The sequence below is a fragment of the Drosophila suzukii genome, chromosome X, assembly GCF_043229965.1.
Source record: "Drosophila suzukii chromosome X, CBGP_Dsuzu_IsoJpt1.0, whole genome shotgun sequence".
Lineage (NCBI taxonomy): Eukaryota > Metazoa > Arthropoda > Insecta > Diptera > Drosophilidae > Drosophila > Drosophila suzukii.
In genome coordinates this window covers 23,262,124-23,286,712 of record NC_092084.1, presented here as the reverse complement: position 1 = coordinate 23,286,712, position 24,589 = coordinate 23,262,124, and the positions used below count along the sequence as shown (strand labels likewise).

Below are 24,589 nucleotides of genomic sequence, written 5' to 3'. Positions count from 1 at the left end.
ATTTATACTTTTATAAAAAGTCTAAAATTTCGAGACTATATTTTCGTGTACAAAAATACTACATCTCGATATTATAAAGTAAAACTCAATATCACTTTTATTGGGTTTTTATGATTTCATTTTAAGTTGTCCATTTCTTGCCAATAAACTTTTTAGTAGAAGGCTGAAAGAACAACAAATAAATCACGTCAACTTCGGTGGGTAGCGTTAATTGTTAATATTAACAAGAAATATATTCAGTGCAGTTTCGGTACTATGGCCCTGGAAAAACCCCCTTGAAAACTCCCGCGATGGGCTGCACATCCTTTTGTCCTTTTGGCCCAAACCGAACGGAAGGACATTGTTTGCTCAGCGCCCCAAAGCATTGTCAATAAATTGTATGCAAGATTTATTGTCCCTGTCGCTGGAGAAATGTCCCCATGCTGCATAGCAGACCCCCTTTTTTTTCGAATATACCCGCCACTGTATTTTTTGTTTTATTATTTTTATTGTTGTTGCATTTTATGTGTTTAATCTAAGCTAATTGGATTTGCAAATGGCCGGCAAAACAAGGCTGATATCCGTGTGTACATATACATATATAAGGGCATAGAAAAGCCTATAAATAATGGATGTAAATAAATATATATTTGAAAACGGAATGTCCTTCGTGGTTTGTTCACCAACTTTAAAGAGGGAGTAATAAAAAATTAAAAAATAAATATAATATGCAGAGGTATGTGTACGGCAAAAGTACTTTAAATATTTATGACACGAAATGGAAATACGAATCAGTCATCGGGAGATGGAGGAGAAAAGTTCATAAACTGTATAATGTAAAAACTTTTGCCAAGCCCGAAAATCCCCAAACTTCATCAAAGATGTATGCAATGAATTTCGTAAACTAGTCCAAGTCAAAACGGCAACAGAACTTTATTCCTTCCATCGAATAAATTATATATACATAGATATATATACATTTATATGAGTTGATATTATAACCACTGCGAGACGTCTGTGTCATCGGCTAATTTTAATCACTGGAAATTGAATATTTCCCATTGATTTCTCTCTCGCAAACATATTTTTTCGATTCATTCGATCGTTTTTCATTCATTACCATATATGTGGCTAGTAATATTCAATGAATTATGCCCGATAACCGTTGTATGCTAATTGCCAAATTCAATTACGATAAATTCAATGGAATATCACGCCCACCTGGACGGCATTTTTGCTTAATTGGTTTTTTTCCATAGACTCCGATAAAGGAAAATGAATGCGTCGGCTGTCACTTTTAGTCAGTTTGATATAATAGAAATTATTAAACTGACAGTTGCCATTGTAAGGAAATTAAAATTGCAAAATAATAGAACGAAGCTACAAATAATGACTGTATAAATGAATTTTGAGTATGAAAGACAATAACTAATTTAAATATGCCACAAAATTGCAAAACATTTTTTATATTTTGAACTCTTTTACAATATTTTAAGTTGTGACTGTAAAAATTGATCTATAAATTATAGAATGCAAACGTAGTTCAATAAAATGAAAGTCCAAATTATGAAACAAAACAATGTACAGCCTCAAAATCAAAACAATATAGTGAAATGGAGTAGGGAAACCCAATTTTAGACAAGCTAGCAAATTAAAAGCATAACAAATTAAATTACATTTGGGCAAACAATTATGGCAACTAATTGGTGTAAATATGCCTCTGTAATTGAATCATAAATTTGACAAGCTAAACACAATTTATTAAACACAAAAGTGCATGTCAAATAATAAATTGGAAATATGTGAAGGAATTTTCATAGTAATTTAACAAAGAGAAATAATTCTGGAGCTGTAACATAAACATTAAAAATATTTCACAACAAAAACTACAAAATTCCAATGATGTTTTAGGACATGCCACAAAAAATATGTGAGAAAATAGTAATGGTAATGAACTTAGACTATAATTTAATAGTCACAAGATGTTTATAAATCGAAGCCTTAAAATCTGGCAGAAAGAGAAAGGGTCACAAAAACCAGGGGAAAGTAGAAAAAGGGGGCAAAATCTCTAAGGTCGAGAGTAAAAGTTGGTGAAAAGCAAAAGTTAAACATTTCTGCCGCTTCCTGTCTGTGTTTGAGTTATGGGTTTTGTCATTTATGCTTATGCACTCTTGATAACCGGAAGTTATACAAAATGTAAATGTTGGCCCGCACACAAAGTTGTTATACACATATATATATATATCTATTTAAATATCTGTATATTTAGAGAGATTGCTCATTAACTTTGAACCGAGTTTATAGACGATGAAGTGTGGCAATTGTTTTTGGCACGAGCTCTTCGTCTTCTCAATCCCGCTTGAGAAGAGAGTTGGAAAGCCGAGTTTTCCTTTGCCAATTTCACCCCGCTGGCCTTTTTCCCGACGTTTTCTTTTTCTTTTATTTTTTATTTGCCATTTTGGCGCTACTTGAATTTGATTTGCCCGTTTGGTTTTCGGCACACAAGTCAAAGAAGTTTTCCCATTGCCGTCTGTCGCACACTCGCCTCAGTTGACAGACAAACTTTCCTAATTAGAAATAATGCACCCCACACAAGCACACACATGAGGGGTTTTTCGGTTGGATTTTCCATGGCGGGAAATTCTGGGTGTTTGTTAGCTGAGTGTGTGTGTGTGTGTGTGGTTCTGTCAGGATAAGCGAGACAGGCGATGAAAATCTCCAGAAACACGATGGCTGAGACAAATCCAAGTGGGCCTTGATTTATGGGATTTGCAAAAGGACATATGTATATTTTTTGTGCAATTGCTTGTGAAAAATAGAATTCATATTTAAATTTAAAATAACCTTTTTTGATCATGTAATCCAATGCAAGGATTAACAAACAAATTTTAAACATTTCCTGTTAGTTTTCGACATGTTTGCTGGCTTGTTTAATTAAACGGGAAGCGTAGTAAATGAAAGTGAGTGAGAAAATGCGATTCGGGGAGACGAAAATTAATGCGCTTTTCCGCTTCTGCAGATTTTCCATTTCGGAACTAGTCTAGAGATGGCACAAATAATTTCGATGAAAATTAATATTTTTTTAAATTTTTAATCAATATTTTCTCTATATTTTTGCCTGGGAATGTTTTAAAGTGTTAAGGTTGCAATGGACAATTTTGAGTAGTTCAGAATTTCGATAGTTTTTAGGGATGTATTTCGATATCTTTTATTATTTGGATTTTGACTTGTTAAAGGTTCTTGAAATTCCGATAGCTTTACTTATGTATTTCGGTAACTTTTATTATTTAAAGGATTTATTTAAGGTTTCCATTGTACTAATTTAAGTTTCTTAAAATTCCGATAGTTTTAGTGATGTATTTCGATGTTTTGCAACGATAACGTTCCGTTTCTATCGTCCAACATTTTTCCAAGTTATTTGAGGCTTGCATTGTACCAATTTAAGTTTCTTAAAATTCCTATAGTTTTAGTTAAGTATTTCGATGTTTTGCAACGATAACGTGCTAACGTTCCGTTTCTAGTGTCCCACATTTTCCCCAGTCTATTTTCATGGCGTGCATAGAAATGCGGGCACCTGCCTAAGCAGCTCACAAACGCAGACAAACAAACACCTGCCCAATCAAACACACACACACACTTACGTATGTGTTTGTGTTTGTGTGGGAAAAACTGTGGAACCTGCTTTTCCAAGCCCAAAAATGCAATTAGACGCATTAGCGGATTGCGGCCATGACAAGCAAATCTAAGCGAAAGCAAAAGCAAAGACGAAGCCGGAAGATTTGTGGCTTTGGGTGGGTTTATCTGGGTTGGGGGGGGGTTGTGTTTTCCTGGGGTGGCTCACTCAGAGCTCTTTGGCTCTTCTTTTCGAGAGAGAGCCAAAGAAAATTGCCATGCATAAATTGCCGAAAATTTTCATTTTGACATTTAATTAAATCACGCGAAATTGAAATGGAAATGGAAATTTGTCGTAACGAAAAGGAAAGAAAGATAGAGAGAAAAAAAAGCGAAAATAGCAGCAAGTCAACCACAAATGTCGCTGCCTAATTAGTTGCCAACAAACGGCAGCAAATAAAATTCGTTTGTCATTTGCATTTCGGGTGACGTAAATCGACAAGGAAAAAAAAAAAAGAAAAACAATCAAATTAGAAGGACAGTTGGTGGAGGGAAGGAAGGACATTTGCCCAACACAAATACAGACACATTACACATTATCCCCCCGGAACTTCTGACCCCGAGGGTCCCATCAAATATTTATGTCATTCACAGACCTCTGAAAATGGAGAAAGCGGCGGTGGGGGATGACTCAAATTGAAATCAGCCTGAAAATTAGAAGGCCAAATTGACAATGACAACAGTCGGGGGACCGAAAGAGTAACAGGAAATGTAAAGAGACTTTATGCCCAAGAGGACTTAATTCCACAGGTTAAAGATATTTAAAGAAAATAATGTAAAATGTATATAGTATCTCAATTTTCATCTTTAATTTTAGTAGAACTAATAAAGGACGTAGCCATGGAGCAACGATTATTGCCAATGATTTCCATTTTGCACAAATGCTGCCAATAATATTTTCCGGGCTTTATGAAAACCCATTTAACCTGTCACCTGAATGCATTCGAATTCCGACTCAAATCGCGAATTACACGCTACTATATGCCGCACAATTTATGACCATTTTATTTTGGCCGGTCATTTCATAATTTAATTGCCAATTTTCAATTGATGTTAATGTGCTCGTTCGTTCTGTTCAGTTCACTTTACTATGTTTTTGGTTTCTCCATTTTCTGTTTAGTGACGTTGGCAATAGAATTCAATTATTGCTTGTTGTGGTCATCCAGCAAACACATAATGCACAGGAAGAATTAAAGGATCAGTGAATAAGATTGATTTGAGTTTTAAAATATATACAAAGAACAACAATGCAAATGAACGAAATAAAAATAAACATTTGAAAACTTTTTTGGAAGTGCTTGAAAGTATGCAGCGATTTCTATGACACCCTGAATGCTTGCATCTTAGCTATTAAATAATAATATTTCTGTATTTAGAAAGTAAAAATAAAGGTTTACATAAGTGAGACATTCAAATAAATCCTTAAACATTGTTTCACTTAATTTCATACCTGCTTGAAAGAAATAATAATAAATGTTTTAAATCTCTTTAAAAGACGCCTGAAAGTATGCAGTGATTTATATGACACTTTAAATATTTACATTTTAGCTATTTAATAATAATATTTGGGTATTTAGATAGTAAAAGTAAAAGTTTACATAGATGGAAACCATTACCACTACCATTTAGCCCTTTAACTTAATTTCATGTTGACTCAATTGGAATTTAGGGAATTACCAAAGAAATGTAAATTACAATTTCACACATGCGGACATTCATTTAAAATTTTTTAAATATTTTTTAAGTGTAGTTGCTGTCAACGGTTGCATGTTGCATGCGGCGGCGGAAGTTGTGTGTTTCAATAAATTACCGTAAATGTTCACCCGCCATTTATATGAATCAAGCGAGGCATGGCGCCGCTTAAAGCTGCCATTCAACTGTTGAACCGCCCCTCATTTTCCTTGATTTTCCCGCCCCGCCAAAGCAAAAGTTGCTTCTCTTTCTGCTTTGTTTCGGCTATGGTAAAAATAAAAAAAAATGGAAAAACAAGCCAACAGGAAAAACAAAAACCTCCTTTTTGTGTTGGTCTGTGGCCAAATGCAAATTCAAGTGTGCGCATAAATCCCAAAGTCCACTACAAAAATGAAAAACGATAAACTGAAGGTGAATGGCAGGGTAAAAAAAAGGGGTTGTACTATATGTATATATACTATATATACACCAGCGATTGAGGATGATGCAGCGATGACTGCGCTTTGTGGTTTATTTCAGTTCAAAAGCAGCAGCAGAAAAATAAAAAAAAAGAAGGGACACACAAAAAATAAATTTGATTTTATCCTCTCGACTTTTTTGCGGCTACTGCAACTGAAGTTAAAATTGTAAAAAGTTGCGGCGCTGCTTTGGCCGTTTTTCCCCGATTTTCCCGCCTTTTGTTGTATTGCATTTTCATCTGTAATTACATTTTGTATGGCTGAACATTTTTCGTCCTTTCATCATCGTCTTTGCGTTTCTGCATCATTAGAGGGATGTGGCCCCAAAAAGTGGGCAATATTTTTTTGTACGCTGCACCCTAATGAAAACGGAATGGCAAATGAGCAAAAAAAAAATATTTAAAAAAAAACAACGGAAGGAAGAGGCAGTGCAAAAAAGTTGGCTATAAAAAAATAAAAGAAAAATAACCAAAAAAGTTCATAATTTATTGAACTTTCACAATGCCCTTTAAAGGTTTTTAAAATGTGACTTTTAAATTTAATAGAATATTTAATTCCATTAAGCTTGTTATACTTATGTATATACAGAAAGAAATCCGAAAAATATATTGTATTCTGCCTTAAGTAAATAATGGTTATAATAATATCATACATTTAGTTTCTAAGATAACATGATAAGGGTCATAAGTTCTTTATTTTAAATGTCATATTCTTTGATTTATGGTAAAAACAAATATTTCAAAAAATTTTGTATTTTAAGTAATTAATTTTTAAAAATTTTCTTGTACTGAATTCCTAGATTTTACTACTTTCACTTGAACTTCTTAGTTTTTTTTTTTGAGAATACCCTTGATTTACTGTAAAAATAAATATTTCAAAAATGTTTTTACTGTAGGTAATTCATTTTAAAATATTTTCTTATATTAAATCTCTTGATTTTACAACTTTCACTGGAATCTCTAAGCTTTTAAACAGTTCTGTTTAACCAACTTTAATATGTTTTTTTTAATTTTTTCCGAGAACACCCTTGGCTACCCTATTAAAAAAAAATCAAGTGTAAACAATGCAGCCGGCAGCATCAGACTGCCACCAATTGCAATTTGCCGCTGCCGGACGTTCTGAGCGCGTCTCAAGTGGCAGACGCAACCCCTTAGGTTGCCTATCTGCCGCCCCCCTTTCCAGCCCCCTTTCCAGCCCCCGTTTTCCACGCCCATGATACCGTACTAGCCCCATTGCAACCAAGCCCCCGGAATGACTAATGGATGGCATAGCCCGAATGGTTGGGGCTTCGGTTTCGGTTTTGTGGCGGCAGTTCCTCTTGTCTAGTCAGCTTTAAAGTTGGGCAAAATACATGGGGTCACAGGTCACAGCGCTTAAAGACTGCCTTCGCCGTGCAGCGATTATGCAAATGCAAAAAACAAACTAAAACTAAAACCAAAACCGACTAGTGTCGCCCCTCCTTGGGGTTTTTGGTCTGTGTGTGTGTGTGTGTTTGCTCTAAGGTTATAAATATAAATTAAGCAAATGTGTTGTGTAAATTGCTGTTGTCTTTCCTCTTTCCTTCCTCCCAAAAGGTTGCTGCAAAAGTGGCTGCAAAAATTACGAGATACAAGTACAAATACACTCGGAAAATAAGGGTTTAATTGAGGCAATAATGGGCTTAAATTATAAAAAAAAAAAAAAAATATACAAAATTCTAGGTAGAAAAGTTTTTTAGAATATTCAGAAATGACATTTATTATACCCACTTAAAATGTGTCACTATTTTATAAACTTAACTTTTTAAAACAGGGTTACCATTGTGAATTTGGACATACTTTTCACATTCTATTGGTTATTTATAAGAAATATTTTTATCTAATTTCGGTAGTTTGCTATTTTTTTAATGCATGCAATAAAGCCCAGTGAAAAGTAACGCCTAATTTCTTTGATCCTGTATTTTTTAAAGGAATAAACATCACACATTTTAAAATTATAGAACAAATGGGCATTATTATATGCACCCATTTTTATACCCGTTACTCGTAGAGTAAAAGGGTATACTAGATTCGTCGGAAAGTATGTAACAGGCAGAAGGAAGCGTTTCCGACCCCATAAAATATATATATTCTTGATCAGGATCACTAGCCGAGTCGATCTAGCCATGTCCGTCTGTCCGTCTGTCCGTCTGTCCGTCTGTCTGTCCGGATGAACGCTGAGATCTCGGAAACTATGAGAGCTAGGCTATTGAGATTTGGCGTACAGATTCCTGAGCTTCTTACGCAGCGCAAGTTTGTTTCAGTAGACTGCCACGCCCACTCTAACGCCCACAAACCGCCCAAAACTGTGGCTCCTACAGTTTGGATGCTAGAATAAAAATTTTAACTGAAATGTATTGTTCTCATCAATACCTATCGATTGACCCAAAAAAAAGTTTGCCACGCCCACTTTAACGCCCACAAACCGCGAAAACCTGTGACGCCCACAATTTTCATGCTAGATAAAAAATTTTAACTGAAATGTATTGGTCTCGTCAATACCTATCGATTGATCCAAAAAAAAATTTGCCACGCCCACTCTAACGCCCATAACGCTTAAATCTGTATACCGCCGGTAGGTGGCGCATTTTAATCTCGCTTTGCTGCTTGCATATCTCCATATAGCTGAGTAACGGGTATCTTATAGTCGAGGTACTCGACTATAGCGTTCTTCCTTGTTAATCTTTAGTTCTATGGCTTACAAGCTTTTATTCCCAGTGTAAAGCGAACAGATGCAAGGCAATTTCAACGGCATGTGTGCGTGCGGATACACTGATACCACAATATTTGCATATCATATGCATAAACACACGCGACAACCCTGGACGCCTGAAACCCTAGACCAAAATGCAGACTCCCCGGCAGCAGACAATTGCAATTAAGTTGGGGGATATATGTGTGTGTGTGTACACTGTACAGTGTACATTGGTATGTGAAATAGGATATCTAGGATATATGTTAGAACAGCCTCTGTTGTCTGCGAGTGCCACAAGTTGCAACAACATGTTAGTTAGCGTCATGCCACCTGAACTTAGTCAATCAGTCAGTTTTTGGTCCATGGTCATGGCATTAGCCACAAGGCAAAACATTTTGGACCCCCAAATTGCCAGTTGTGTCAACATAACCAACATGTCCTGCATATGTTGCTGTTTTGCTGCATTGGTCAAACTTAAATGCAAAACGCATTGTGGACCGAGCAACAATTATTCGCCGACAATAGTCAAATATTTGCCAAGTTCAAGAATTATTTATAAAAACAATCTTGGGTTTAATGAAAACTGAAGCACTTAAAGCTTTCAACACTTTAAACAAAGGGCATTCATAATAGAGGGAATGACATACAATTCATAAGGGTTTTGTTATGATATTTCATATTATAATATAATAATATAATAAATTTCATATTATAATATTATAATATATTACATATGAATATTTGTCCTATTTCGTCATGAATCTATAGGACTTTAAGTTTGAATATTAGACTTTATAGGTTTTTTAGTAAGAGTCAAATATACATATTTTACCTTATTTGTGCACGTGTTTTTTAATTCCCATGGAGTTCATATGCTTTTTTAAGACACTTTTTTCCCTAAGCCCCAAAAAATCAAATGGAATGCAATGGTTGTTTATTTTAGGGATTTGTTTGCTGCTTTCACTCCATTATAAAAGGTACTTTAGAAAGCTGTTACCAGAAAAACGTTTAAAAAATGAAGAAAACTGTTTAAAACCCCTGTTTAAAAAATGAAAATGGGAGTTTTTAAGGACTCTTTAACTCTTTAACTTGTACACGTATTAAATAAAGTGTAACAATAGAAAAAAAAAAGGGGGAATGAAAATAACCATTATGCGGGAATCAATCGGATTGCAGCTCCCTCGATTGTGATGATTTTGCTCTGCTTCATTAATTATTGCACTTGGGTTCATTGTCTAAGTCCACACACACACACACACTTGCATACGCACACTATGGCAATTACACAAACGCACAAACACACACACACACACAGACAAACGGGCAAATACAATTGCAATTTCCTGGGCTCCATTGCTGTGTGCACTTTTCACTTAATTGCACACAGTTACGCACAGGGATAAAAAGAGAGGAAGGAAGTGTGCAGGAGAGTGAGGAAAAGCGGAAAAGCGGCAAAGAGCGGAGGAAAAGGCACTATTCAAATCATAAAATTAGCGCACTTACACACAGACAGAGACACCCACAGACACACACACACATAGCGAAATCAATTAAGATACAAAAGCACTGCTCGCCATTCGCAAACAACAAAAGAAATGGACGAAAAAAAGAAAACGCAGTGCGGGGGTTAAAAAAAATGCGGAAAAACCCTGTGAAATGTGCGGGGAAAATTCTGTATTTTTTTTTTAACTGCATAACTTGCGGCACACCGCCCAGGTGTAATGGTGTGCGTGAATATACATACACACACATACATACATATATATAAATACAAATATATAAAGGACTGATATAAAATGCAAATGCTTTAATTAAAAGCTTTGCAGCTTCGTGGAAGCGTGGCGCCAAATTGCGTGGGCGTTAATGCCCCAAGGGGAGTGGCACTAGCCAGTGTTGCATAATGTTTAAGGTTTAAGTAACAGAGGCACTGAAAAAAAATGATGCTTCCTAGCTGGAACTTTAAAGAACAAAATAACACATTTATTTTAATTATGAATAATTTTTTAATTTTTTTTATTTAAAATAAACTAGAAACGGTCAATGGAACCTAATTTTTAGTGTTGGTAAGCGACAAAAATATATAAAAGTTTTAAAATCTCTTTTTTTCAAATTTGTCTGGTTTTTCTTTAAACAGAGAAAATGTTAATATATTAACAATATTATTACAGTGCATCGCCAAAGCATCAAGCTTGTCAAAAACGATGAGAAAAAAATATGGAAAGAGGGCTGCAAAAAAAAACACGGGGAGTTTGGGTTGGAAAAAGATAGGAAAAACCGAGCTAGCTGACACACATGTTTGTTGTGATTTTTATTGCATACTTTCGAGCGCCCAGCAATTTATGCAAGATTTTCAGCAATTTTCCCGTCCCGCTCACCAGCTTTCCTGGTTTTTCCACTCTTTTTCCCTCACCCGTTTATTATTATTTTTTTTGTCGTGTTTTGCATAAATTGTGATGCTATCACTACCTGCCACCAGCTGCAAAGTTTCACCCTTGTGGCACAACTCATAATAGCCGAAGATTATGTGTGCACAGCGGAATGTACATACTCGTACTACAAGTAACGTCAAATTTAGGGAAAACTTGTCAATATCAGAAGTTCTATGAAACGGAACGTGGGGTCCAAAGGAATGCCTTAAGGGAGGACTTTGTAAAATTGAAGCAAAATATTTTGGAAAATATATACCAACAAGCAAAAAGGCAGCTTCAAATTTAGTTAAAGGCTTCTTAAATCATATATCAATTTAAAATGTATTTTTTTAACTATTTAGGATCATGAAATATTTACCTTCTAGAGGATTTTTTTTTTAAACATTTTACAAGAGGCTGTTAAAAAATTATGTACCCTTCCAAACTCATTTTAATAAATTCGTTGAGTACCTTTTGTTGTTGATATAACAATTAAAAAACACTCTGGAAGTTACTTAAATTTTATCGAAACATTTTTCCTGCCATGTGGTTCCACTATGCGACTGTTGTTTCGCTGGAGCCTAAGAAATTACATAATTAATTGATTGCAACATGATACTTTTTCCGCTCCACACCCAGTGTTTTCCGATTTTCCGCCCCGTTCTTCTGCCGCAACTAATAACAGCAAACAGGAATGGCAGACAAAGTTTTGTGGTGGGTATAGAGCGATGGCGACTTCATTAGGCAGCCGCCTCTATGATGACAGGAAACGAGATGCGAGGTCCTTCTAGTGAGTTTTCCCCAAGGGGAAGAGTTCAGAGTCAAAGTAGCAAGTATATGCCAGCTATTAGAGTAGTTGCACGCGGAGAAAAGTCGTAGACTTTCGAGAATTCATAAAAAAATGTTGTATTTATAACTTATTAAAAATTGAATACATAAGTTCTAAATATATTTTAAAATATATTTTAAATTGTTTGATATATTCTTTTATTATACCCGTTACTCGTAGAGTAAAAGGGTATACTAGATTCGTCGGAAAGTATGTAACAGGCAGAAGGAAGCGTTTCCGACCCCATAAAGTATATATATTCTTGATCAGGATCACTAGCCGAGTCGATCTAGCCATGTCCGTCTGTCCGTCTGTCCGTCTGTCCGTCTGTCTGTCCGGATGAACGCTGAGATCTCGGAAACTATCAGAGCGAGGCTATTGAGATTTGGCGTACAGATTCCTGAGCTTCTTACGCAGCGCAAGTTTGTTTCAGTAGACTGCCACGCCCACTCTAACGCCCACAAACCGCCCAAAACTGTAACTCCTACAGTTTTGATGCTAGATAGAAAATTTTAACTGAAATGTATTGTTCTCATCAATACCTATCAATTGATTTAAAAAAAAGTTTGCCACGCCCACTTAAACGCCCACAAACCGCGAAAACCTGTGACGCCCACAATTTGCATGCTAGATAAAAAATTTTAACTGAAATGTATTGGTGTCGTCAATATATCAATTGACTTTAAAAAAAGTTTGCCACGCCCACTTAAACGCCCACAAACCGCGAAAACCTGTGACGCCCACAATTTGCATGCTAGATAAAAAATTTTAACTGAAATGTATTGGTGTCGTCAATACCTATCGATTGATCCAAAAATAAATTTGCCACGCCCACTCTAACGCCCATAACGCTTAAATCTGTCTACCGCCGGTAGGTGGCGCATTTTAATTTCGCTTTGCTGCTTGCATATCTCCATTTCCCTTTGAGTAACGGGTATCTGATAGACGAGGTACTCGACTATAGCGTTCTTCCTTGTTTTTATTTGGTTAATATATTTTTTTTATATTTTATTTAAAGTTAAGATATAGCTACATTTTGTTTTGAAATACAAATTTAAAAAATAATAATAAACGAATCGATTGTGAATTAAATATTTTTTAATAACAATTGCCTTGCTCAAATATGCCTCATAATCCATTAAAATATCCTTTTATCTATTTATCTATTTAAAGTAAACCCTTTTCTCGCCGTGTATCTATGTGTGTGCTGCGTGTAGGTAAATCGCGCCAAATGAGTTGGCAAAACTGCAGAAGCAATGAGCATTCACATTCGGGTAGTAGAGTTTGTGGTGAGGAATGGAGATGGGAGAAAGGAGAAAGGGAATGGGGAAAGGGGAAAGGGGAGAGAGAAAAGGCTAATGGGGAAAAGGACACTCTGCGTCGGCATACAGCATTTTTATCATGCTCAACTAATTGCAGGGCACAGGAGTACAAACTGGGTACCGGGAATCGGATCAGAATCAAGAGCGTTTGCCAGCCAAAAAGGACCAAGGACCGGGGGACCGGAGGACCGAAGGACGAACAGCCACGAGCCGCTCAGCAGGGCGCCAGCAGGTCCTGTTTTCGTACGTATATGTATGTGTGTGCGGTGCACACCACCCCCCCACATAACATAAATTCTCATAAGCGTAATGCCTTGAAATTGGAGCAAACTGTGATAGCACTAGACCAACTTACACACCCGATTCCAAGCCACCACTATTATTACTCTACCCACCTTCGCCCATCCTTTTCGCACGCTCCTCATTTACTTATCTAACCGAACAGACGACACAGTGACTTGAAGTTCCTCAGAATATTATAAAAATATTCGAAATATAAAATATGTAAATATTTTAATTAACTAAACTTTACAGATTATAAATTCGTTTGCCATCATATCATATCATATATCATCCAAATTAGAACATTTTTAAGTACCTATTCATAATTTTATAAAATTCTTGATAAAAACCCATTTGTAAAGACAACGTATACCTAGAAAAAAAATGTCCTAGATCTTAGTTCACTGACCTTAATTTAAGGGATAATGGACTAAAAATGGCTATACATATCCTTAAAAATGTGGCTCCCATATGTATATATTTAAGGACTTAATGGACTAAAGTGGGCTTAAGTCCATATAGACTGCTTTATGCACGTACTTTTTATCAATTATTCTATAAATTATGGAGTTGACTAAAATCAAGTAATTTTTTTCTGCACAGAGAGAAATATTGAACTACATTGTTCTTGAATTGAGAACATTCGTTCTTAAAAACCGCTTAAGTACATTTTGGTATCAATGTTCTTAATATTAAAACGAAATGGTGAGAAAAGAAAAGTTAAATTGAGTTTACTTAACAATTTTTTGATAGGAATACACTACAGACTGGACTAATAGTTATTTGTGGAAATATATACAATGTAAATACCGCCAATGAAAACAGTTTAAACCTGAAAAATGTCGTTCTATTTTTAGAAACATTTTAAACCCAGATGAGAATTCCAGAATTTTCTCTGTATGAGTGTTATATAACTCTCATATTATTAATTTATTATTATAATCCTCTTTCATCTTATATATTTTTATGTATGGTAGCATTTTTCCGATGTTATTAGTATGCTTAAACACCTATATAGAAGTTAATGGTTTATATTAAGGTGCAAATTTATAGGACGAACCATTTAATGTGTTATTTTCAGCTACGTTTAACAAGCAATCCCCAACCACTGTGTGTCCTTACAATGAGTTATTGAAATTGCAAGTTGCCGGCCCTGTTGCCATATCTTTCGCACCCCCGTTTATCACCCCGTCTCATTTCTCTCTCTCTTCTGGCCCTTTCGCTTTAATGAGCTCCATGGTCCCTCTGTAATACGGTGCTGGAGGCTTTAACGGAATTAATAATGCCCATATATGAGGCAGAAGATCCCAGACGGACTTTCTCATCTCGTTTCCTGCGACCGAGGAACTTTAGGTTTATTTTACCAGAAAACTTTGATTTTTGTTTTTCTTATGTTAGCGCTCGTTCGCTGATTTTATTATAAATAATAATCAACTTGAAGCGGGCTAAGGAAAAGCGAATGAAAACAACAACAAATATATATATATATGTGTATGTGTATAAAAATGGAAACAACGATGGGCGGTTTGGGGGGGAAAAATCAATAACCACCCGGGCCAAGGAAAATTTACATACACCATACAAGAAAAACGGGGGATGGTATGATATAGGAGTGGGTGATGAAAGGCGATTTGGGTGTGGGTGTGGTGCACCTCAAGGTTGCGCCGCAAAATATCTTCACATTGTTTTTGCATCTTTTTTCTTTTTTTTCTTCTTTTTGTTTTTTACTGGGTAGGTTTGGAAAATAAAGGCAAAACAAAGGAGGTTTGGGGGGCAATGTTTGTTGGTTCCGGAACAAGGGCAAACAAAAGCGCCCAATAAGCGGGTCTCGCATATCCTTTAGAACCCAATGGGAAGTTTAATATCCCTTGCCTTATTTGTAACGAGAAAACAATTAAATTTCATTTTGGGGTCAATGGAAAGTGCCGTGAAGAAATGAATTTAATACAATATTAATGGAAAATGTAGAAAACTAATATAAGTAATTATCTTTAAATATTGTAAATCAACTTAACCACCTTTTAATTAGACTATTGACATTTCAAAACAAACATTCAAGCTATCCATTCAATACTCGAGGCCAATTAAAAATTTTAAAGCTTTGTAGACATTGTTCTACCTTAAATTGCCTTCATTTATTGTGGTCAAATACAATTGATTTTATTTTAAATTGGCTTCTTTATTTAGAATGCATACGGTTCAAGGCGAAAACTGATTAGGTTTCCACAGCAAAATCGTTTGAACTTTGTTACACTTTTCGCCAATTATTAGTTCAAGGCAATGGGAAATCCTTGCACATGTCAGCCGAATGCTAAATAAATATGCCAAAAGTCTACATATGTACGTACATATGTATACAACTAGGAGAAGTTGGGGGCTTATAGGGAGTGCAATTTCATCGTCATGTGCAGGCGTTCACTTGGTAAATTATGACTAAGAGCTGAAAATAATTGGCATTGCTAACCGGGCAGCAAAACAACAGTATAACCGAGTATTGAATTCCGAATTCCGAATGGTTCAGTTAGCGCTTTATTTGCTCGCTGGGAGGTGAAGCAACTGCCAAGTGACCTGCACACGAAAAAAAAATCTATAAAAAAGAAAATCATTAAAAACTGATTTTATTTTCATGTTTAAAGTGTCTTGTTTTCAATTTTTAATGATAGTTTTTTTCCTAGGACATATGGAAGATTTACTTTTCAATTGCCATTTTCATGATTTTATTCTATCATTTTTTTTCCAATGAAAAAGGCTTTTATTTCTTTAACACAGGTATTTTTTTAATAATGGTTTACAATTAAAGAATTTAATACTTCCCCCATAATAATGGATGATATTTAAATAGTTTGGAGCATTTTTATGGACAATTACATTAATTTACTGTATTTTTTTTAAGAAACATGAGCCATTTATGTTGTTTATTTTAAACTAAAGCATGTATTACTGTTTATAAATGATTTGTTTAAATCCTTTTAAATAGCAAATATAAAGGTAACGAAATTAATGGCAAAAAGCTTTAGGAAATAGTTTTTCTCTGTGTTTTAAATTGAGTTGAACTGAGTTGAGTTTACTCGAGTTCTTGGCTGTACTGCACGTTTATTTATTGTGTATTTGCATTATTAGGGCAACTCAAGCGTGAAAGGCAACGAAGGCGAAAAGGGGGCAAAGGGTTGGGAAATTCGAGGGGGGAAATCTAAGGGGCAAAAGGGGGTGGGACCCGCCGGCAAGTGACCATCGCAACGCTTTTGGATGGACAGCTGACTGAACTGAACTGAAATTGAATGAGCGACGTGTCCTTTGTAGTCCTCGCAGGCACACCTACACACACTCATACCCTCACTCACACCCACAACAACACCCCCCCATTATTATTGGCAACTTGTAATTTCGTTATGTGCACAGCAGCAAAGGACCTGCAAGGATACACTATATACATACATACATTGGATATATGTACACAACAGAATAAAATACGTATGTTGATATTTTTAGACTGTCATCCTGCATCGGCCCATCGATCCTTTTTGCTTGTGTTTGTTTAGCTAATAGAATCATCTCAACTTTTTTTTTCTTTCTTTTTTTTCCCCTACGTCCCCTGAAACTATAGACAAGTATTTGCTAAACACGTACACCCACTAACATACACACACACACACACATCCAGGACGTCCACTAATAAACCCACACTCTCACGTATTTTGTGGCACGTGGTGGGAGGAAAATGAAAGAAAAGTTAAGGCAACCCCCCAGAGGCGACCTGAAGGTAAAGCTATTAAAAACGAAATATGTATGGCCAGGGATACATACGGAAACAATTACGAACTCTTTAGCTGTTTAACTCTTTAAAATACATTAATAGTTCCATAATTTAAGAAGATATTTTAAAAGAAATGTCTCTAGATAATTCCAAAGTTATATATATTTTACAGTTTCTTATCATAGAGTATTTAAATATCCCACTCTTGAGGCCAATATATATTTATTTTAAGTATCTGAAAGCAGCAAAGAAATGCCACTTAAAACGCTCTTAAAATAATCATATTTAAGAATGCGGCCCTGAGTGTTTCATAAGGCACATCCTTCTCAAAACCCAGGGGAATATCCATCCTCTCCCCCCAAAAAAAAACACCCCACTCACCAACAGTTTCTTGAACCAACATCAAACATTTTTCGTTGCAACATTGCCAAGTTTGACAAGACAGAAGATTGAGTACGTGATGCACATTGACAAATGGAACGCGCCACGAATCTCTGGGATTATTTTGTGAATGGTATGAGGGAAAATTAGTAGATAAGGTTATATTAGGGGGGGGGGGGGGGGGATGGGATGGACAGGGCACCCAACCCTCATGATGGATCAGCCACTCGAACTTCTTTGCGGGTAGAAATGCCAGTCGTCTTACGTGCAAATTGCATATATGTCTAGGGACCATTACACTCACCTGGAAAAAAAAACGAAGAGAAAATTCAATTAGTTATCACGTCAAATTGCGATTTGATTTGTGTCGAGGTTGTTGAACTTGATAAATGAATTTTATATCATGTTGTGTATGCAAAAGGTGGCCAAAGGTATGCTAAAGTTGTTAAGCTCTTGAGAAAGTTTTCAGACTGCAGCAAAGGTTTCATAGGGTCAAAAGTTTTTATCAAAGCCAAGTGCTTCAGTTAAAACTTTGAGCAAAATTAATTACACAATTAAAAAAAATCAAAAGAAAAAAAATTAAATAACAAAAATACGAATGAAAAATTCACACTTAGGATTTATTGGTCGACTAAATTAAAATAATTTAAGGTACATATGTAGTTTTTAATGAACGTTTTATTTATTATTGAAATTATGTACTAATAATTATGAATAAGAGTTATTTATTCAAGGTTTTTATATGAAAGATCTGCTTAAAAAAGTGTTCCTTCTATTAAAATACTAATATAAAAGCAGCAGCTTTGCAATTAAAAATCAGCTAAATTCACACCTCCACTGTTTGTACTTTTTTCCTTTAATTTCCCCCATTAAACTTTAATATCAGCACCCTAGCTTAAAGCGTTTTTTAAGATCCACACATGAATAGGTCTTTGCTTCTTCTTTTAGACCAAACTGCAAGCTCTGGAGGTCATTGCTTGGTCTTTTGCCCCAACTCCCAAATGAACCGCCCCCGGGGGGCGTGGCAAGTGCTCCATAAGAAGTCATCTCCCCAATCTCATCCTCATCGCCAGTCTCCCCGTTCTCGTCATCGTCATCGTGGCATTGACAAAAGCCCCAAGTAACTTGGCTCTTGTCTCGGTCGCCGTCTCGCTCAACTTGGCCGGCTTATGCTTTCAGGCACACACGCATTCAATTTGCTAACCCACACAAACACCCACACACGGTCTATTGCACTGAGAAAAAATTTAGAATTTATAAATTTTACCACGAAAGGTTCTGTTTTGAAAAAGGATCTGACTAGAATTTTCATTTTATATATATAAAAGTGTGGTTAAAATTGAAAAGGTCCCTGCATATCCCAAACCATTAAAGCTTTAGCTTTTAAATTTAAAAATTTATACTTATTATGTAGTGTAGATGTATGCTAAGAATTGTTTTTGCCCTAAGTATATGACTGGACAAAAATTTCGTATCCTAGAATTTTCATTTTATATATATTAATGTGTCGTTAAAATTGGAAAGGTCCCTGCATATCCCAAACCATTAAAGCTTTAGCCTTTAAATTTAAAAATTTATACTTATTATATAGTGTAGTTGTACGCTAAGAATTGTTTTTGCCCTAAGCATATGATTTGGCAAAAATTTCTGAACCTTATTATGATATCTACATCAGTTTTTCCATAACCAATGGTCGTTTTGGTTGAAACATAGAAAGGATTTAAATTTAAAAATCGAATACGAAAACAAAGGCAATATTTATTAAAAAACATATGCATAATTAACTTTAGTTCAACGAAAGAAATTTAATTAAATATGGAAAAAACATTTTATTTGATTGCCACTGAACTTTCTCTCTATTTTTTTTGCCACTGTTTTTGTGCCATGCATTTTTAAAGCCAGCAGCCAGCGAAGCGACGACGACGATGACTGAAGTGGGAAATCAAATGTTTGTAATTAAAATTAAATATTCTATTAAAGGATCAAAACTGCAAGCCAAAAGGATACAGGATGGATGTAGATGCAGCCAGTAAACAGCAATCAAAAGCGGAATATGCATATAAAGTAGTCACCCGCATGGAGATCTGAATGAATGCGGATTAGTGTGTGTATGTTGTGTGTGAGTTGCTCTGTATATATTTCATAACACAAATGTTTAATCAACGCAGCGGGACGAAAAGGACGAAAGGACACCGAGGACAGCCTAGACCGAAAATAAATAGCACATCATCAGTGTCAGCTGGGGCCAAAAAAGGGGAAACGGGGGGTTGGGAAATGGAAAATTGTTGGGGAAATGGTGGGAAATCGCAGGCTGAAGTCATGGAAAAAGGGATGTTGGCTTGCAAAATTGAATGGTTGGAGGGGCAGGAATGGTCTATGAGGAACGTAGGCAGGCAAACCAGGATCCAAATGCATTTGGGAATCCAGCAGCAGTAGCAAAATCGACTGACGTTTCGTTACGTTGCCTACCAAGTGCCATCTATGCAAGCGTGAAATGTCAAGTGCTCAAGTTTGAATTTGGCTTGGCAAACATTCGCTCACACAGATACGCTCTCACACTCACAGATACTTTATATACACACACACACACATCGACATAGATATAACCAAAGGCAATTGGGAGCAAAAGGCAAACATGGCCAACTGCACAAGCCAAAGGCAAAACATTAAAATAAACAAACACACAGATATACATGCGGTTGGATATCCATTTAGTTTGCTTCTTACAACATCAATTAATAATTGAAAAATATATATATCTGCATATATATGCAGCTATTTGCCAAAGGAAATTGCGAAAATTGAGATGGGTTTCATTGATTCAAGATGAAAGAATGGTAAACTGTGTAATTCTTTAATCAACAAAAATTATTTACAGTTGTTCCGGCATATTTAAACTCAAGTCAATCAATGTCAGTAGACTTTATTTATATTTTTATTACAACGCTTTTAGTTGCTCAAAGAATTTAAAATTATGAATTTGAACAGAGTAAACGAACTTAATTTATATTTACCATGTTTATTTTATCCCCATTTCAAATCGATCAACTTATTTATTTCCATTAATCTGAAATGACAGCTGACATATTGCTAGTGAATGATGACTGCAAATGATTACATATCCCCGAGTAAATCATTAAACGAATGCGATTTAATACGATTTTTGCTTTAGATGTTAATGCTGAAAAAAATACCCCATCAAAATAAATATTGAAACATTTTAGCATTTATTTTCATCAAATATTTATGGTACTGGCATGGCTATTTTTTCGTTTTTTTGCTTTTAATTCGTTGTGCAATAAGTAAACATTAAAACTGTGAAAATGTAATGCATGAATAAATGATTAAATAAATATTTATAGAATTTAAGCCGCGACTCAATGCAGTTGTTAATAATTTCAAATTATGCAAATTAAGGTGGCTGTAAAAAGAATAAAAGAAAGCGAGAAAAATAACAAAACCACCTACAATTGATTGTCGTTTGTGTTGTGAAAATTATGATTGGAGCACAAATGAAATAAATTGATTTGCAATTGATTATTGAAATGATTTGCTTTTATTTCGTGGTTATTTTGGTTTCTGGTTTTGCGGGTTTTAGTTTTTGTTATTTTAGTGGCTGCAAAAAATACCGCAAAATTATGTTTAGATAATATAATCATATTTTATTTTTTTGTTCTGGATGTAATTTTGAGAATGTAGTAAATATAATATTACACAAATTTTAATGAGAACATAATATATCAAATAATTAAAATGACTAATAAATGTGTTGCTAATACTTATATTTCATTTGATTATTTTTAAAAAATAAAAAGCAAATTACAACTATGGAAATCCTATACTTTTTGAATTGTATAACATTTATTATTTAAAACCAATTTACAATTTATAAGCTATATGTGGATTTTATGAGATATAAAGCCCTCGTGCTGATTTCCACATATTCGGTTTAATCTCGATTCTCGTTTTTATTGTCCTGCCGAGATTGTCAGATGTGCCCAAAAATTACCCAACCAATCGCGCTGAGGGCAACCCTTTTCCAAATGTTGGCATTCCGAACCGCACACACAACAAACTCCGGTTGGCCAACAATTTCACGTTTATATTTCGCCGGATATTTCCCTTTAGCCCTCGTCGACTGCATTCTGTGTTCTACATAAATATGAAATTTATTAGTGAATGTTGCATATCCTTTTGTGCGTGTCAGTTCCGGCTCGGATTGCATTTTCGTGCAGTCGTGGAAATTCAGGGGGAAAGTCGAGGAGGACACAAGAGGACCAGGACCAGGATGAACCAAAGGACCAAAGTACCAGAGGACCAGAGGACCCGTCCCGGCAACAACATCATTATTGGACATTGCCCAAAAAAGCCATTTCTCCCTTTCGTTTTTTTTTTTTTTTTTTGTATTATTTTGCACACACCCAGAGAGCTTTATTGCCATTTCGTTTGGACGGTGGTTTCTGCGATTTTAATTTGTTAAATGCACTTTTGTCCTCTTCATCTGGCATATCGAGCGGTGCACTTAAACCGAGAATGACAGTCAGGGGTCAAAGTTATTCAAGGGATCCAGTAATTGTTGGCTTAAATTGGAATAAATTTGAATTTAAACTTTGTGGAAAATATTTTGGGAATTTTTTAGTAAATTGAAAAACTTCTGCTATCAATTAAAATAATTTGATTAATTCTTTTTTATTTTTATCTGTTTGGGACCTTATTTTTTTTTTTTTGGAGTTTTCTATTTAATTTCACTCGTATTGCTACTATTTAATTTGGCTTTTCGGGTGCACGATAGAAAGTTTTCCAGCTTCAGTTTGGAAAATTTATTCATTGCTCCCTGCAACTGGGTTAACTTTCTGGTTTGGCAACGCGGACAAAGCTCGACGGCGACATTTTATTGTTGTCCCCCTTGGACAGGGTTTTTCTCCCCAGGCCGCCCCTTTTTCTCCCGATATATCTCCTCCTTTTTTTTTTAAGGGCAGAGCTTTTACGCTATTATTTGATTTTTATTCGGGTTCCGTTTGGCCCCTCGCCGCACTTCATGAGTTATTGTCTCATGGACTGCGGCTTCAATGCGAACTAGGCCAGTGACTAAAAAGGGGGGCGGAAAATTGCGATGGAGAGGGGCTAACAGGAAAAGTCGGGGAGAGGTTTTTCCAGCCATACTGTCGCTGGCCTTTTTGGCAACTTTTTTCCGGTCTGGCGTCATTTTGTCATCTCACACTTGCGCTAGAGATGACAGAGCACCGATAGGTCATGTTAATATAAGATCAACAATTATTTTAAAAACAACAAATCCATCAATAAATTGAAAAATGCATCAATAATTTGACAAATTCATTACCAGATTTAAAAATAAATATAATTATATTTATTATTCATTTATTAGTACTCAGGTTAAAAGGCAATTGAAAGTATAATTATAATTTTAATTTTAATGAATTATTCAAGATCATTATTATATATTTAAATTAACGATATTACTACCTATTCCAGACTTTTGCTTCTTAAAAATGTAACACTAATTAATATTCTCAAATGTTAAATATCAAAATAATTATTTAATATAGATTGGATATTGATGAAAAATCAATTAATCGACAAAGCCAAATTTATCGATAATTTATCAACGTTTTTCCATCTCTAGTTTGCTTCAATTCAAGGGCAATCATTTCAAAAACACGAAGAGAGATGCTTAAACTGAGAATCGGTGAGAGGAAATGTTTGACCACCTCTCGATGAGTGTTTTCTGGTAAGGATATGCTTGAGGCCAGTGCGTTTCCTTAATGCGACAATGTTTGGTCAATGTCAAATGCCTTCCCCATTTGTCTACCATTTTCTGCTGCTTTGTCTGTGTGACTTCCGTTTGCCGCAGCATGCGCCATCATCATATATCACACATAAATATATGTATTCATACATATATATAATATTATATGTATGGACCATTCCCAAAGCGTTGTGGCACTGACAATTATGACACGTGGTTTAAGTTTTCGACTTTGGCTTGAGGCTCGGCTCCTCAAAGAAATCTTCATTAAAAGTCGCATTGAAGCAGCACAAATTCCGCAAATTTCGCAATCAACTTAATCAAATGTTTTTGGCTTTTGCAATTGCCTGAATTCAAATTGGAAAATTTTCAATAAAGCCAAAGGCCAAAAAGAAATCGTTTCTAAAAGTATTTGGCTGTGTTTACTTAGAGCTGCATACCACATATTTGTTTTGGCTTTTTTTAAAATAACAAATAAGCGGCAATTGTTTAAATGTTTGACATTTAAAAAAATTGTAGAATATTAACCAGTATAAAAACAATTTTTTTTTCTATTATGTAAGATATTTTTTTTTTTTCTGTTGGGATATAATGATGTTTAAAAAATGTTAGCATGTCAGAGAAAAATTAGAAGAGTACATTTTCCTTAATAGCATTAAAAATAATTTACCAATTGCCTGAGAGCTCAATGAGGTGGGAAATTCTTTGGGCATTCCCCTTCTGGCAAAAAAAAAAAAACAAATAGAAAAGGAGGCAACTTTTATTTACATTCAGTCCCGGAGTGAAAATTCACTTTGGGCAACAAACGTTGGCTATTTGCACCCGAGGACTATAAACGTTGCATGTGTGGCTAAGATGCTTTTGCTTCACCTTTGACTACAGCAAAAATTCCGGCAATTTCGTGTGTGAATTACCCGAGGATTCTCATGCTCCTTTCTGTTTGGTCCTTGCCAGTTTTAGTTTCAGTTTCAGTTTCAGTTCCAGCTACAGCTACAGCTTCAGTTGTGTGCTTGATTATCAAGCACCAAAAGCTGTGTGTGTTTGTGTTTACGTAATTCAAGATGGCAGCAAACCGACAAGCTGAAGGGCAGGAAAATGTGTTGAAAATGGGAGAAGGAATGAGTGCGGAAGCAGTAGGGAAGGTGTGGGGAATGAGTTCGGAAGGGGTTCTTCCCCAGTTGTAGTAGTATGTTGTAGTAGTGCCATGGAGCACAGTGCGAAGTACAAATGTAATGGCAAATTTTTGAAATTAGTATGCAACACGCGTAGCAGTCGGGAGAAAGCTGGAGAGATGGAAAAGTGGAAAAGGACATGGGCATGGAAATGCGAATGG

The 24,589-nt window shown here is 35.5% G+C and overlaps 1 protein-coding gene across 6 annotated transcripts in view; it reads right to left on the bottom strand.

Moving 5' to 3' along the window:
* The window catches only part of rg (A kinase anchor protein rugose), a 193,888-nt gene that overhangs the window by 116,934 nt on the left and 52,365 nt on the right, over positions 1-24,589 (bottom strand). The gene's annotated exons all lie outside the window — the stretch shown is intronic.